The sequence below is a fragment of the Mesoplodon densirostris genome, chromosome 11 (genome assembly GCF_025265405.1).
Source record: "Mesoplodon densirostris isolate mMesDen1 chromosome 11, mMesDen1 primary haplotype, whole genome shotgun sequence".
NCBI lineage: Eukaryota > Metazoa > Chordata > Mammalia > Artiodactyla > Ziphiidae > Mesoplodon > Mesoplodon densirostris.
In genome coordinates, this window is record NC_082671.1 from 308378 (window position 1) to 324743 (window position 16366).

The following is a 16366-nucleotide window of genomic DNA, read 5'->3' on the forward strand; positions in this document are numbered from 1 at the left end:
AAGCAATAATGCATGGCCCCCATTCCATGGGTCCCAACTCTCCAGGTTCAAGGGAATATTACTACAGCTATAACATGTACAGGAAACCTAGAGGATGGACACACTGTGAATACGAAAGGTTTCTAAAACTCGACGAATAGTCCCTCTCCTGGTGCTCCAGTTTGACTTTCCAACTGCCTTACTATCAATCTCCCAACTTGGAGAGACAGGCCCTTTAACCTCCTGGTTTGCACAGGTTCCCAATTTGGCAGAGGATGGAAGGGACGAGGGAGAACCCATGAGAGAGTAGCTGTTAGGCATTTGGACGGGCACATGTCACTCTAATTTCCCGGCAGGAAGAAGAATTAACCAAAGTCTCAGCCACCCACCGGGAACCAGTATAGGACATGCTCCAAAATTTTGGACTTGCGTTCAGCTCACAAAAAACGAGTTGAGAAATGGAGCTCAAGGGCACAGCAGTTCACAAACTGGCAGAGTGATAAAGGACAACTATCGTCCAAAAATCTGTTGAGGGACGTCAACGAGGCGGACTTGAAAGCGAGGCAAAATAGCAGGAAACAGATTTCAAGAGGTACGTTGGAATCGCCTGTAAAGCACAGGAAGAGGGGCACAACTTGGACAATGGTGCACTTGGCCAAAAAGGGCGTATGTGTTTTCTACTGAATATATTCAGGAGAAAACGCATACGCCCTTTTTGGCCAAGCAAGCAAGCGGGCAATGCAAATCTGTACTACAAAGAAGTATCACTTCCCACCGGTCAAAAGGGACATCCACAAAATGTGTAAAAACCAGAAAGGCAAGACAGGCCCTGCAGAACAGGGAGCCTTGTTATGCTGATGGGCGGGATGTAAATTGCCAACTGCCTCACTGGAGGAGTGCATTGTGTTCCCTAAAACAAGTAAACAACAGAGCTACAGAGCCAAGGCCACTTCCAGTCTAGGGAATATACCTTGGGAAAACTGAAAATCAATAAGAAAGAGCCACCTCCAAATTTAGGGCTGCACTGGCTACAAGAACCTCAACTTGGGTACACCTTAAATATCCCAGGAAATATAAAAATGGTTCAAAACATTGTGGTACTTACGTACGATGGAATATCCCTCAGCCATGAAATCAATGTCATAAAACCAGTAGCAGCAAAGTGAGTGGATTCAGGTACGATGATTCTAAATGAAATAAGTAACACAGACAAAGGAACTTATCATAAGATATCACTTATGAAGATCCTGTAAACATGGCTACACGTGAACTGAGTTAGGAAAGAGAACAGAGTCTCACATTTAGAAAACACTCTTATGCCTGCATAAAGGGGATGGAGAGGTGGGGTGATGCATAAAACCAGAGTTTGATATAAGCACAGGGACCGTTCCAAAAACCAACTTTGGAATAGACAAGACCTACACCTTCCTCAGTGAAAGAGACTCAAAACCCCATATTTCCCACAGAGGAATATATCTTACTAGTAAGAATCTTAAAACCTATGTATTGATATGTCTCAATAAGGGAATCAAGTGTGTCTAGAGTGGCATAAACATGGCAGTGAGAATCAGCTCAAACCCACTATAAAAAGGAATTTCAAAAGCAAAACCAAAAAACAGGGAAATTCTTTACAATTCCTTCAGGGTGTCTGAGGAAACCTGGAAAGACCCTATCTACAATGACAGCTGGATGTGGCATAAGGCTGGACACTTGGGACTGAGAGGATTGGTGAGATTGGGTGAGCAAATGCAGACCCTTTCAAGCAATAATGCATGGCCCCCATTCCATGGGTCCCAACTCTCCAGGTTCAAGGGAATATTACTACAGCTATAACATGTACAGGAAACCTAGAGGATGGACACACTGTGAATACGAAAGGTTTCTAAAACTCGACGAATAGTCCCTCTCCTGGTGCTCCAGTTTGACTTGCCAACTGCCTTACTATCAATCTCCCAACTTGGAGAGACAGGCCCTTTAACCTCCTGGTTTGCACAGGTTCCCAATTTGGCAGAGGATGGAAGGGACGAGGGAGAACCCATGAGAGAGTAGCTGTTAGGCATTTGGACGGGCACATGTCACTCTAATTTCCCGGCAGGAAGAAGAATTAACCAAAGTCTCAGCCACCCACCGGGAACCAGTATAGGACATGATCCAAAATTTTGGACTTGCGTTCAGCTCACAAAAAACGAGTTGAGAAATGGAGCTCAGGGGCACAGCAATTCACAAACTGGCAGAGTGATAAAGGACAACTATCGTCCAAAAATCTGTTGAGGGAAGTCAACGAGGCGGACTTGAAAGCGAGGCAAAATAGCAGGAAACAGATTTCAAGAGGTACCTTGGAATCGCCTGTAAAGCACAGGAAGAGGGGCACAACTTGGACAATGGTGCACTTGGCCAAAAAGGGCGTATGCGTTTTCTCCTGAATATATTCAGGAGAAAACGCATACGCCCTTTTTGGCCAAGCAAGCAAGCGGGCAATGCAAATCTGCACTACAAAGAAGTATCACTTCCCACCGGTCAAAAGGGACATCCACAAAATGTGTAAAAACCAGAAAGGCAAGACAGGCCCTGGAGAAGTGGGAGCCTTGTTATGCTGATGGGCGGGATGTAAATTGCCAACTGCCTCACTGGAGGAGTGCATTGTGTTCCCTAAAACAAGTAAACAACAGAGCTACAGAGCCAAGGCCACTTCCAGTCTAGGGAATATACCTTGGGAAAACTGAAAATCAATAAGAAAGAGCCACCTCCAAATTTAGGGCTGCACTGACTACAAGAACCTCAACTTGGGTACACCTTAAATATCCCAGGAAATATAAAAATGGTTCAAAACATTGTGGTACTTACGTACGATGGAATATCCCTCAGCCATGAAATCAATGTCATAAGACCAGTAGCAGCAAAGTGAGTGGATTCAGGTACGATGATTCTAAGTGAAATAAGTCACACAGAAAAAGGAACTTATCATAAGATATCACTTATGAAGATCCTGTAAACATGGCTACACGTGAACTGAGTTAGGAAAGAGAACAGAGTCTCACATTTAGAAAACACTCTTATGCCTGCATAAAGGGGAAGGAGAGGTGGGGTGATGCATAAAACCAGAGTTTGATATAAGCACAGCGACCGTTTCAAAAACCAACTTTGGAATTGACAAGACCGACACCTTCCTCAGTGAAAGAGACTCAAAACCCCATATTTCCCACAGAGGAATATATCTGACTAGTAAGAATCTTAAAACCTATGTATTGATATGTCTCCATAAGGGAATCAAGTGTGTCTAGAGTGGCATAAACATGGCAGCGAGAATCAGCTCAAACCCACTATAAAAAGGAATTTCAAAAGCAAAACCAAAAAACAGGGAAATTCTTTACAATTCCTTCAGGGTGTCTGAGGAAACCTGGAAAGACCCTATCTACAATGACAGCTGGATGTGGCATAAGGCTGGACACTTGGGACTGAGAGGATCAGTGAGATTGGGTGAGCAAATGCAGACCCTTTCAAGCAATAATGCATGGCCCCCATTCCATGGGTCCCAACTCTCCAGGTTCAAGGGAATATTACTACAGCTATAACATGTACAGGAAACCTAGAGGATGGACACACTGTGAATACGAAAGGTTTCTAAAACTCGACGAATAGTCCCTCTCCTGGTGCTCCAGTTTGACTTTCCAACTGCCTTACTATCAATCTCCCAACTTGGAGAGACAGGCCCTTTAACCTCCTGGTTTGCACAGGTTCCCAATTTGGCAGAGGATGGAAGGGACGAGGGAGAACCCATGAGAGAGTAGCTGTTAGGCATTTGGACGGGCACATGTCACTCTAATTTCCCGGCAGGAAGAAGAATTAACCAAAGTCTCAGCCACCCACCGGGAACCAGTATAGGACATGCTCCAAAATTTTGGACTTGCGTTCAGCTCACAAAAAACGAGTTGAGAAATGGAGCTCAAGGGCACAGCAGTTCACAAACTGGCAGAGTGATAAAGGACAACTATCGTCCAAAAATCTGTTGAGGGACGTCAACGAGGCGGACTTGAAAGCGAGGCAAAATAGCAGGAAACAGATTTCAAGAGGTACGTTGGAATCGCCTGTAAAGCACAGGAAGAGGGGCACAACTTGGACAATGGTGCACTTGGCCAAAAAGGGCGTATGTGTTTTCTACTGAATATATTCAGGAGAAAACGCATACGCCCTTTTTGGCCAAGCAAGCAAGCGGGCAATGCAAATCTGTACTACAAAGAAGTATCACTTCCCACCGGTCAAAAGGGACATCCACAAAATGTGTAAAAACCAGAAAGGCAAGACAGGCCCTGCAGAACAGGGAGCCTTGTTATGCTGATGGGCGGGATGTAAATTGCCAACTGCCTCACTGGAGGAGTGCATTGTGTTCCCTAAAACAAGTAAACAACAGAGCTACAGAGCCAAGGCCACTTCCAGTCTAGGGAATATACCTTGGGAAAACTGAAAATCAATAAGAAAGAGCCACCTCCAAATTTAGGGCTGCACTGGCTACAAGAACCTCAACTTGGGTACACCTTAAATATCCCAGGAAATATAAAAATGGTTCAAAACATTGTGGTACTTACGTACGATGGAATATCCCTCAGCCATGAAATCAATGTCATAAAACCAGTAGCAGCAAAGTGAGTGGATTCAGGTACGATGATTCTAAATGAAATAAGTAACACAGACAAAGGAACTTATCATAAGATATCACTTATGAAGATCCTGTAAACATGGCTACACGTGAACTGAGTTAGGAAAGAGAACAGAGTCTCACATTTAGAAAACACTCTTATGCCTGCATAAAGGGGATGGAGAGGTGGGGTGATGCATAAAACCAGAGTTTGATATAAGCACAGGGACCGTTCCAAAAACCAACTTTGGAATAGACAAGACCTACACCTTCCTCAGTGAAAGAGACTCAAAACCCCATATTTCCCACAGAGGAATATATCTTACTAGTAAGAATCTTAAAACCTATGTATTGATATGTCTCAATAAGGGAATCAAGTGTGTCTAGAGTGGCATAAACATGGCAGTGAGAATCAGCTCAAACCCACTATAAAAAGGAATTTCAAAAGCAAAACCAAAAAACAGGGAAATTCTTTACAATTCCTTCAGGGTGTCTGAGGAAACCTGGAAAGACCCTATCTACAATGACAGCTGGATGTGGCATAAGGCTGGACACTTGGGACTGAGAGGATTGGTGAGATTGGGTGAGCAAATGCAGACCCTTTCAAGCAATAATGCATGGCCCCCATTCCATGGGTCCCAACTCTCCAGGTTCAAGGGAATATTACTACAGCTATAACATGTACAGGAAACCTAGAGGATGGACACACTGTGAATACGAAAGGTTTCTAAAACTCGACGAATAGTCCCTCTCCTGGTGCTCCAGTTTGACTTGCCAACTGCCTTACTATCAATCTCCCAACTTGGAGAGACAGGCCCTTTAACCTCCTGGTTTGCACAGGTTCCCAATTTGGCAGAGGATGGAAGGGACGAGGGAGAACCCATGAGAGAGTAGCTGTTAGGCATTTGGACGGGCACATGTCACTCTAATTTCCCGGCAGGAAGAAGAATTAACCAAAGTCTCAGCCACCCACCGGGAACCAGTATAGGACATGATCCAAAATTTTGGACTTGCGTTCAGCTCACAAAAAACGAGTTGAGAAATGGAGCTCAGGGGCACAGCAATTCACAAACTGGCAGAGTGATAAAGGACAACTATCGTCCAAAAATCTGTTGAGGGAAGTCAACGAGGCGGACTTGAAAGCGAGGCAAAATAGCAGGAAACAGATTTCAAGAGGTACCTTGGAATCGCCTGTAAAGCACAGGAAGAGGGGCACAACTTGGACAATGGTGCACTTGGCCAAAAAGGGCGTATGCGTTTTCTCCTGAATATATTCAGGAGAAAACGCATACGCCCTTTTTGGCCAAGCAAGCAAGCGGGCAATGCAAATCTGCACTACAAAGAAGTATCACTTCCCACCGGTCAAAAGGGACATCCACAAAATGTGTAAAAACCAGAAAGGCAAGACAGGCCCTGGAGAAGTGGGAGCCTTGTTATGCTGATGGGCGGGATGTAAATTGCCAACTGCCTCACTGGAGGAGTGCATTGTGTTCCCTAAAACAAGTAAACAACAGAGCTACAGAGCCAAGGCCACTTCCAGTCTAGGGAATATACCTTGGGAAAACTGAAAATCAATAAGAAAGAGCCACCTCCAAATTTAGGGCTGCACTGACTACAAGAACCTCAACTTGGGTACACCTTAAATATCCCAGGAAATATAAAAATGGTTCAAAACATTGTGGTACTTACGTACGATGGAATATCCCTCAGCCATGAAATCAATGTCATAAGACCAGTAGCAGCAAAGTGAGTGGATTCAGGTACGATGATTCTAAGTGAAATAAGTCACACAGAAAAAGGAACTTATCATAAGATATCACTTATGAAGATCCTGTAAACATGGCTACACGTGAACTGAGTTAGGAAAGAGAACAGAGTCTCACATTTAGAAAACACTCTTATGCCTGCATAAAGGGGAAGGAGAGGTGGGGTGATGCATAAAACCAGAGTTTGATATAAGCACAGCGACCGTTTCAAAAACCAACTTTGGAATTGACAAGACCGACACCTTCCTCAGTGAAAGAGACTCAAAACCCCATATTTCCCACAGAGGAATATATCTGACTAGTAAGAATCTTAAAACCTATGTATTGATATGTCTCCATAAGGGAATCAAGTGTGTCTAGAGTGGCATAAACATGGCAGCGAGAATCAGCTCAAACCCACTATAAAAAGGAATTTCAAAAGCAAAACCAAAAAACAGGGAAATTCTTTACAATTCCTTCAGGGTGTCTGAGGAAACCTGGAAAGACCCTATCTACAATGACAGCTGGATGTGGCATAAGGCTGGACACTTGGGACTGAGAGGATCGGTGAGATTGGGTGAGCAAATGCAGACCCTTTCAAGCAATAATGCATGGCCCCCATTCCATGGGTCCCAACTCTCCAGGTTCAAGGGAATATTACTACAGCTATAACATGTACAGGAAACCTAGAGGATGGACACACTGTGAATACGAAAGGTTTCTAAAACTCGACGAGTAGTCCCTCTCCTGGTGCTCCAGTTTGACTTTCCAACTGCCTTACTATCAATCTCCCAACTTGGAGAGACAGGCCCTTTAACCTCCTGGTTTGCACAGGTTCCCAATTTGGCAGAGGATGGAAGGGACGAGGGAGAACCCATGAGAGAGTAGCTGTTAGGCATTTGGACGGGCACATGTCACTCTAATTTCCCGGCAGGAAGAAGAATTAACCAAAGTCTCAGCCACCCACCGGGAACCAGTATAGGACATGCTCCAAAATTTTGGACTTGCGTTCAGCTCACAAAAAACGAGTTGAGAAATGGAGCTCAAGGGCACAGCAGTTCACAAACTGGCAGAGTGATAAAGGACAACTATCGTCCAAAAATCTGTTGAGGGACGTCAACAAGGCGGACTTGAAAGCGAGGCAAAATAGCAGGAAACAGATTTCAAGAGGTACGTTGGAATCGCCTGTAAAGCACAGGAAGAGGGGCACAACTTGGACAATGGTGCACTTGGCCAAAAAGGGCGTATGCGTTTTCTCCTGAATATATTCAGGAGAAAACGCATACGCCCTTTTTGGCCAAGCAAGCAAGCGGGCAATGCAAATCTGCACTACAAAGAAGTATCACTTCCCACCGGTCAAAAGGGACATCCACAAAATGTGTAAAAACCAGAAAGGCAAGACAGGCCCTGCAGAACAGGGAGCCTTGTTATGCTGATGGGCGGGATGTAAATTGCCAACTGCCTCACTGGAGGAGTGCATTGTGTTCCCTAAAACAAGTAAACAACAGAGCTACAGAGCCAAGGCCACTTCCAGTCTAGGGAATATACCTTGGGAAAACTGAAAATCAATAAGAAAGAGCCACCTCCAAATTTAGGGCTGCACTGGCTACAAGAACCTCAACTTGGGTACACCTTAAATATCCCAGGAAATATAAAAATGGTTCAAAACATTGTGGTACTTACGTACGATGGAATATCCCTCAGCGATGAAATCAATGTCATAAGACCAGTAGCAGCAAAGTGAGTGGATTCAGGTACGATGATTCTAAGTGAAATAAGTCACACAGAAAAAGGAACTTATCATAAGATATCACTTATGAAGATCCTGTAAACATGGCTACACGTGAACTGAGTTAGGAAAGAGAACAGAGTCTCACATTTAGAAAACACTCTTATGCCTGCATAAAGGGGAAGGAGAGGTGGGGTGATGCATAAAACCAGAGTTTGATATAAGCACAGCGACCGTTTCAAAAACCAACTTTGGAATTGACAAGACCGACACCTTCCTCAGTGAAAGAGACTCAAAACCCCATATTTCCCACAGAGGAATATATCTGACTAGTAAGAATCTTAAAACCTATGTATTGATATGTCTCCATAAGGGAATCAAGTGTGTCTAGAGTGGCATAAACATGGCAGCGAGAATCAGCTCAAACCCACTATAAAAAGGAATTTCAAAAGCAAAACCAAAAAACAGGGAAATTCTTTACAATTCCTTCAGGGTGTCTGAGGAAACCTGGAAAGACCCTATCTACAATGACAGCTGGATGTGGCATAAGGCTGGACACTTGGGACTGAGAGGATCAGTGAGATTGGGTGAGCAAATGCAGACCCTTTCAAGCAATAATGCATGGCCCCCATTCCATGGGTCCCAACTCTCCAGGTTCAAGGGAATATTACTACAGCTATAACATGTACAGGAAACCTAGAGGATGGACACACTGTGAATACGAAAGGTTTCTAAAACTCGACGAATAGTCCCTCTCCTGGTGCTCCAGTTTGACTTTCCAACTGCCTTACTATCAATCTCCCAACTTGGAGAGACAGGCCCTTTAACCTCCTGGTTTGCACAGGTTCCCAATTTGGCAGAGGATGGAAGGGACGAGGGAGAACCCATGAGAGAGTAGCTGTTAGGCATTTGGACGGGCACATGTCACTCTAATTTCCCGGCAGGAAGAAGAATTAACCAAAGTCTCAGCCACCCACCGGGAACCAGTATAGGACATGCTCCAAAATTTTGGACTTGCGTTCAGCTCACAAAAAACGAGTTGAGAAATGGAGCTCAAGGGCACAGCAGTTCACAAACTGGCAGAGTGATAAAGGACAACTATCATCCAAAAATCTGTTGAGGGACGTCAACGAGGCGGACTTGAAAGCGAGGCAAAATAGCAGGAAACAGATTTCAAGAGGTACGTTGGAATCGCCTGTAAAGCACAGGAAGAGGGGCACAACTTGGACAATGGTGCACTTGGCCAAAAAGGGCGTATGTGTTTTCTACTGAATATATTCAGGAGAAAACGCATACGCCCTTTTTGGCCAAGCAAGCAAGCGGGCAATGCAAATCTGTACTACAAAGAAGTATCACTTCCCACCGGTCAAAAGGGACATCCACAAAATGTGTAAAAACCAGAAAGGCAAGACAGGCCCTGCAGAACAGGGAGCCTTGTTATGCTGATGGGCGGGATGTAAATTGCCAACTGCCTCACTGGAGGAGTGCATTGTGTTCCCTAAAACAAGTAAACAACAGAGCTACAGAGCCAAGGCCACTTCCAGTCTAGGGAATATACCTTGGGAAAACTGAAAATCAATAAGAAAGAGCCACCTCCAAATTTAGGGCTGCACTGGCTACAAGAACCTCAACTTGGGTACACCTTAAATATCCCAGGAAATATAAAAATGGTTCAAAACATTGTGGTACTTACGTACGATGGAATATCCCTCAGCCATGAAATCAATGTCATAAAACCAGTAGCAGCAAAGTGAGTGGATTCAGGTACGATGATTCTAAGTGAAATAAGTCACACAGACAAAGGAACTTATCATAAGATATCACTTATGAAGATCCTGTAAACATGGCTACACGTGAACTGAGTTAGGAAAGAGAACAGAGTCTCACATTTAGAAAACACTCTTATGCCTGCATAAAGGGGATGGAGAGGTGGGGTGATGCATAAAACCAGAGTTTGATATAAGCACAGGGACCGTTCCAAAAACCAACTTTGGAATAGACAAGACCTACACCTTCCTCAGTGAAAGAGACTCAAAACCCCATATTTCCCACAGAGGAATATATCTGACTAGTAAGAATCTTAAAACCTATGTATTGATATGTCTCAATAAGGGAATCAAGTGTGTCTAGAGTGGCATAAACATGGCAGTGAGAATCAGCTCAAACCCACTATAAAAAGGAATTTCAAAAGCAAAACCAAAAAACAGGGAAATTCTTTACAATTCCTTCAGGGTGTCTGAGGAAACCTGGAAAGACCCTATCTACAATGACAGCTGGATGTGGCATAAGGCTGGACACTTGGGACTGAGAGGATTGGTGAGATTGGGTGAGCAAATGCAGACCCTTTCAAGCAATAATGCATGGCCCCCATTCCATGGGTCCCAACTCTCCAGGTTCAAGGGAATATTACTACAGCTATAACATGTACAGGAAACCTAGAGGATGGACACACTGTGAATACGAAAGGTTTCTAAAACTCGACGAATAGTCCCTCTCCTGGTGCTCCAGTTTGACTTGCCAACTGCCTTACTATCAATCTCCCAACTTGGAGAGACAGGCCCTTTAACCTCCTGGTTTGCACAGGTTCCCAATTTGGCAGAGGATGGAAGGGACGAGGGAGAACCCATGAGAGAGTAGCTGTTAGGCATTTGGACGGGCACATGTCACTCTAATTTCCCGGCAGGAAGAAGAATTAACCAAAGTCTCAGCCACCCACCGGGAACCAGTATAGGACATGCTCCAAAATTTTGGACTTGCGTTCAGCTCACAAAAAACGAGTTGAGAAATGGAGCTCAAGGGCACAGCAGTTCACAAACTGGCAGAGTGATAAAGGACAACTATCGTCCAAAAATCTGTTGAGGGACGTCAACGAGGCGGACTTGAAAGCGAGGCAAAATAGCAGGAAACAGATTTCAAGAGGTACGTTGGAATCGCCTGTAAAGCACAGGAAGAGGGGCACAACTTGGACAATGGTGCACTTGGCCAAAAAGGGCGTATGTGTTTTCTACTGAATATATTCAGGAGAAAACGCATACGCCCTTTTTGGCCAAGCAAGCAAGCGGGCAATGCAAATCTGTACTACAAAGAAGTATCACTTCCCACCGGTCAAAAGGGACATCCACAAAATGTGTAAAAACCAGAAAGGCAAGACAGGCCCTGCAGAACAGGGAGCCTTGTTATGCTGATGGGCGGGATGTAAATTGCCAACTGCCTCACTGGAGGAGTGCATTGTGTTCCCTAAAACAAGTAAACAACAGAGCTACAGAGCCAAGGCCACTTCCAGTCTAGGGAATATACCTTGGGAAAACTGAAAATCAATAAGAAAGAGCCACCTCCAAATTTAGGGCTGCACTGACTACAAGAACCTCAACTTGGGTACACCTTAAATATCCCAGGAAATATAAAAATGGTTCAAAACATTGTGGTACTTACGTACGATGGAATATCCCTCAGCCATGAAATCAATGTCATAAGACCAGTAGCAGCAAAGTGAGTGGATTCAGGTACGATGATTCTAAGTGAAATAAGTCACACAGAAAAAGGAACTTATCATAAGATATCACTTATGAAGATCCTGTAAACATGGCTACACGTGAACTGAGTTAGGAAAGAGAACAGAGTCTCACATTTAGAAAACACTCTTATGCCTGCATAAAGGGGAAGGAGAGGTGGGGTGATGCATAAAACCAGAGTTTGATATAAGCACAGCGACCGTTTCAAAAACCAACTTTGGAATTGACAAGACCGACACCTTCCTCAGTGAAAGAGACTCAAAACCCCATATTTCCCACAGAGGAATATATCTGACTAGTAAGAATCTTAAAACCTATGTATTGATATGTCTCCATAAGGGAATCAAGTGTGTCTAGAGTGGCATAAACATGGCAGCGAGAATCAGCTCAAACCCACTATAAAAAGGAATTTCAAAAGCAAAACCAAAAAACAGGGAAATTCTTTACAATTCCTTCAGGGTGTCTGAGGAAACCTGGAAAGACCCTATCTACAATGACAGCTGGATGTGGCATAAGGCTGGACACTTGGGACTGAGAGGATTGGTGAGATTGGGTGAGCAAATGCAGACCCTTTCAAGCAATAATGCATGGCCCCCATTCCATGGGTCCCAACTCTCCAGGTGCAAGGGAATATTACTACAGCTATAACATGTACAGGAAACCTAGAGGATGGACACACAGTGAATACGAAAGGTTTCTAAAACTCGACGAATAGTCCCTCTCCTGGTGCTCCAGTTTGACTTTCCAACTGCCTTACTATCAATCTCCCAACTTGGAGAGACAGGCCCTTTAACCTCCTGGTTTGCACAGGTTCCCAATTTGGCAGAGGATGGAAGGGACGAGGGAGAACCCATGAGAGAGTAGCTGTTAGGCATTTGGACGGGCACATGTCACTCTAATTTCCCGGCAGGAAGAAGAATTAACCAAAGTCTCAGCCACCCACCGGGAACCAGTATAGGACATGCTCCAAAATTTTGGACTTGCGTTCAGCTCACAAAAAACGAGTTGAGAAATGGAGCTCAAGGGCACAGCAGTTCACAAACTGGCAGAGTGATAAAGGACAACTATCGTCCAAAAATCTGTTGAGGGACGTCAACGAGGCGGACTTGAAAGCGAGGCAAAATAGCAGGAAACAGATTTCAAGAGGTACGTTGGAATCGCCTGTAAAGCACAGGAAGAGGGGCACAACTTGGACAATGGTGCACTTGGCCAAAAAGGGCGTATGTGTTTTCTACTGAATATATTCAGGAGAAAACGCATACGCCCTTTTTGGCCAAGCAAGCAAGCGGGCAATGCAAATCTGTACTACAAAGAAGTATCACTTCCCACCGGTCAAAAGGGACATCCACAAAATGTGTAAAAACCAGAAAGGCAAGACAGGCCCTGCAGAACAGGGAGCCTTGTTATGCTGATGGGCGGGATGTAAATTGCCAACTGCCTCACTGGAGGAGTGCATTGTGTTCCCTAAAACAAGTAAACAACAGAGCTACAGAGCCAAGGCCACTTCCAGTCTAGGGAATATACCTTGGGAAAACTGAAAATCAATAAGAAAGAGCCACCTCCAAATTTAGGGCTACACTGGCTACAAGAACCTCAACTTGGGTACACCTTAAATATCCCAGGAAATATAAAAATGGTTCAAAACATTGTGGTACTTACGTACGATGGAATATCCCTCAGCCATGAAATCAATGTCATAAAACCAGTAGCAGCAAAGTGAGTGGATTCAGGTACGATGATTCTAAGTGAAATAAGTCACACAGAAAAAGGAACTTATCATAAGATATCACTTATGAAGATCCTGTAAACATGGCTACACGTGAACTGAGTTAGGAAAGAGAACAGAGTCTCACATTTAGAAAACACTCTTATGCCTGCATAAAGGGGATGGAGAGGTGGGGTGATGCATAAAACCAGAGTTTGATATAAGCACAGGGACCGTTTCAAAAACCAACTTTGGAATTGACAAGACCGACACCTTCCTCAGTGAAAGAGACTCAAAACCCCATATTTCCCACAGAGGAATATATCTGAGTAGTAAGAATCTTAAAACCTATGTATTGATATGTCTCCATAAGGGAATCAAGTGTGTCTAGAGTGGCATAAACATGGCAGCGAGAATCAGCTCAAACCCACTATAAAAAGGAATTTCAAAAGCAAAACCAAAAAACAGGGAAATTCTTTACAATTCCTTCAGGGTGTCTGAGGAAACCTGGAAAGACCCTATCTACAATGACAGCTGGATGTGGCATAAGGCTGGACACTTGGGACTGAGAGGATTGGTGAGATTGGGTGAGCAAATGCAGACCCTTTCAAGCAATAATGCATGGCCCCCATTCCATGGGTCCCAACTCTCCAGGTTCAAGGGAATATTACTACAGCTATAACATGTACAGGAAACCTAGAGGATGGACACACTGTGAATACGAAAGGTTTCTAAAACTCGACGAATAGTCCCTCTCCTGGTGCTCCAGTTTGAATTTCCAACTGCCTTACTATCAATCTCCCAACTTGGAGAGACAGGCCCTTTAACCTCCTGGTTTGCACACGTTCCCAATTTGGCAGAGGATGGAAGGGACGAGGGAGAACCCATGAGAGAGTAGCTGTTAGGCATTTGGACGGGCACATGTCACTCTAATTTCCCGGCAGGAAGAAGAATTAACCAAAGTCTCAGCCACCCACCGGGAACCAGTATAGGACATGATCCAAAATTTTGGACTTGCGTTCAGCTCACAAAAAACGAGTTGAGAAATGGAGCTCAAGGGCACAGCAATTCACAAACTGGCAGAGTGATAAAGGACAACTCTCGTCCAAAAATCTTTTGAGGGAAGTCAACGAGGCGGACTTGAAAGCGAGGCAAAATAGCAGGAAACAGATTTCAAGAGGTACCTTGGAATCGCCTGTAAAGCACAGGAAGAGGGGCACAACTTGGACAATGATGCACTTGGCCAAAAAGGGAGTATGCGTTTTCTCCTGAATATATTCAGGAGAAAACGCATACTCCCTTTTTGGCCAAGCAAGCAAGCGGGCAATGCAAATCTGCACTACAAAGAAGTATCACTTCCCACCGGTCAAAAGGGACATCCACAAAATGTGTAAAAACCAGAAAGGCAAGACAGGCCCTGGAGAACAGGGAGCCTTGTTATGCTGATGGGCGGGATGTCAATTGCCAACTGCCTCACTGGAGGAGTGCATTGTGTTCCCTAAAACAAGTAAACAACAGAGCTACAGAGCCAAGGCCACTTCCAGTCTAGGGAATATACCTTGGGAAAACTGAAAATCAATAAGAAAGAGCCACCTCCAAATTTAGGGCTGCACTGACTACAAGAACCTCAACTTGGGTACACCTTAAATATCCCAGGAAATATAAAAATGGTTCAAAACATTGTGGTACTTACGTACGATGGAATATCCCTCAGCGATGAAATCAATGTCATAAGACCAGTAGCAGCAAAGTGAGTGGATTCAGGTACGATGATTCTAAGTGAAATAAGTCACACAGAAAAAGAAACTTATCATAAGATATCACTTAGGAAGACCCTGTAAACATGGCTACACGTGAACTGAGTTAGGAAAGAGAACAGAGTCTCACATTTAGAAAACACTCTTATGCCTGCATAAAGGGGATGGAGAGGTGGGGTGATGCATAAAACCAGAGTTTGATATAAGCACAGGGACCGTTCCAAAAACCAACTTTGGAATAGACAAGACCTACACCTTCCTCAGTGAAAGAGACTCAAAACCCCATATTTCCCACAGAGGAATATATCTGACTAGTAAGAATCTTAAAACCTATGTATTGATATGACTCCATAAGGGAATCAAGTGTGTCTAGAGTGGCATAAACATGGCAGCGAGAATCAGCTCAAACCCACTATAAAAAGGAATTTCAAAAGCAAAACCAAAAAACAGGGAAATTCTTTACAATTCCTTCAGGGTGTCTGAGGAAACCTGGAAAGACCCTATCTACAATGACAGCTGGATGTGGCATAAGGCTGGACACTTGGGACTGAGAGGATTGGTGAGATTGGGTGAGCAAATGCAGACCCTTTCAAGCAATAATGCATGGCCCCCATTCCATGGGTCCCAACTCTCCAGGTTCAAGGGAATATTACTACAGCTATAACATGTACAGGAAACCTAGAGAATGGACACACTGTGAATACGAAAGGTTTCTAAAACTCAACGAATAGTCCCTCTCCTGGTGCTCCAGTTTGACTTTCCAACTGCCTTACTATCAATCTCCCAACTTGGAGAGACAGGCCCTTTAACCTCCTGGTTTGCACAGGTTCCCAATTTGGCAGAGGATGGAAGGGACGAGGGAGAACCCATGAGAGAGTAGCTGTTAGGCATTTGGACGGGCACATGTCACTCTAATTTCCCGGCAGGAAGAAGAATTAACCAAAGCCTCAGCCACCCACCGGGAACCAGTATAGGACATGATCCAAAATTTTGGACTTGCGTTCAGCTCACAAAAAACGAGTTGAGAAATGGAGCTCAGGGGCACAGCAATTCACAAACTGGCAGAGTGATAAAGGACAACTATCGTCCAAAAATCTGTTGAGGGAAGTCAACGAGGCGGACTTGAAAGCGAGGCAAAATAGCAGGAAACAGATTTCAAGAGGTACGTTGGAATCGCCTGTAAAGCACAGGAATAGGGGCACAACTTGGACAACGGTGCACTTGGCCAAAAAGGGCGTATGCGTTTTCTCCTGAATATATTCAGGAGAAAACGCATACGCCCTTTTTGGCCAAGCAAGCAAGCGGG